The sequence below is a fragment of the Anopheles funestus genome (assembly GCF_943734845.2).
Source record: "Anopheles funestus chromosome X unlocalized genomic scaffold, idAnoFuneDA-416_04 X_unloc_65, whole genome shotgun sequence".
Lineage (NCBI taxonomy): Eukaryota > Metazoa > Arthropoda > Insecta > Diptera > Culicidae > Anopheles > Anopheles funestus.
Genome location: NW_026045193.1, coordinates 130,001 through 131,101, shown reverse-complemented (window position 1 = coordinate 131,101; position 1,101 = coordinate 130,001). Strand labels below are relative to the sequence as shown.

Sequence of the window (1,101 nt, the reverse complement as noted above, 5' to 3'; positions counted from 1 at the left end):
AGTTGCCTGAGTAGCGACAGGTATACCGATGTGCAATACGTATCCGGCCACGGCACGGAACGAACGGGAACTGTGGTGCAGACATACAAAGAGTTAAGCCTATTAGTCATTAACTCTAAGGACGGGGCCATGGGGCGGTACGCAAAGGATACGGATGAGCGAGTATGCAGGCCCAATACTCAATAGCTCGATCCGATCCAAGCACATGAGTTGACTGCGGCGCCAGGTTAACCGATGTGCTAAGAGAGTTGTTCCTGGGCCTTCAAAGTGACTTCAAAACTATCTTAGCGAATGGTGGCCATGGGCGTAGACATGAGCCACAAGTCACAAGGCCTGGGACTATTGGGTAATAAAGACAACTTAGTCAGAAAGTTAGTCTTTGGACGTACCACCGGGATTGTGTTACATTGGGAACCTTACTATAAAACCCTAGGCAGGGGATCACTCGGCTCATGGATCGATGAAGACCGCAGCTAAATGCGCGTCACAATGTGAACTGCAGGACACATGAACACCGATAAGTTGAACGCATATTGCGCGTCGGACGATTAAACCCGGCCGATGCACACATTCTTGAGTGCCTATCAATTCCTTGATATACAACAAACCAAACTTCAGGGTGGAGCGTGCCACAATAGAACACTATGGCGAGCAGCCCGTCTAGTGTCGTGGGGGAAACACGCTTCCACACTGTGCATAATGGCGTGCTCGGGACCTTTGTTGGGACCGCAGGGCGCTGAAAGTAAAGGGGTGAACCGCATAAATCGCACGCACGTAAACGCGCACACACACAAATAGAGTGAGACGTATCGTAGGATACCGCTAAGAGTACGTTGTGAAACATGGGGAAATTCAATCGAAAACCTCTTTGATGTCCAAGAATTCGTTGACCGTATCCGTCGTAATACTGGATCAACGTGCTTGGGGGAAAACGTCAAAGGGTTTTATAATAGTGGTGCATGATTAACCCATCGATGCCCGAGGGGAACATGTTGTCCAATACAATAGTGGTGCAGTTGGCTCGACATGCTCGGGGGGAGACATCGTGGGTCCAAGTCGACCAAGTCGACCGAGAGTTGTTGTTGAGAGATCGAATCAAAA

At 49.6% G+C, this 1,101-nt stretch overlaps 1 non-coding gene across 1 annotated transcript; it reads left to right on the top strand.

Moving 5' to 3' along the window:
• The first annotated feature begins 425 nt into the window (after positions 1 to 425).
• Positions 426 to 583, top strand: LOC125773947 (5.8S ribosomal RNA). The gene has a single exon (XR_007420488.1). It is a non-coding gene; the product is annotated as a 5.8S ribosomal RNA (ribosomal RNA).
• Positions 584 to 1,101: the final 518 nt, after the last annotated feature.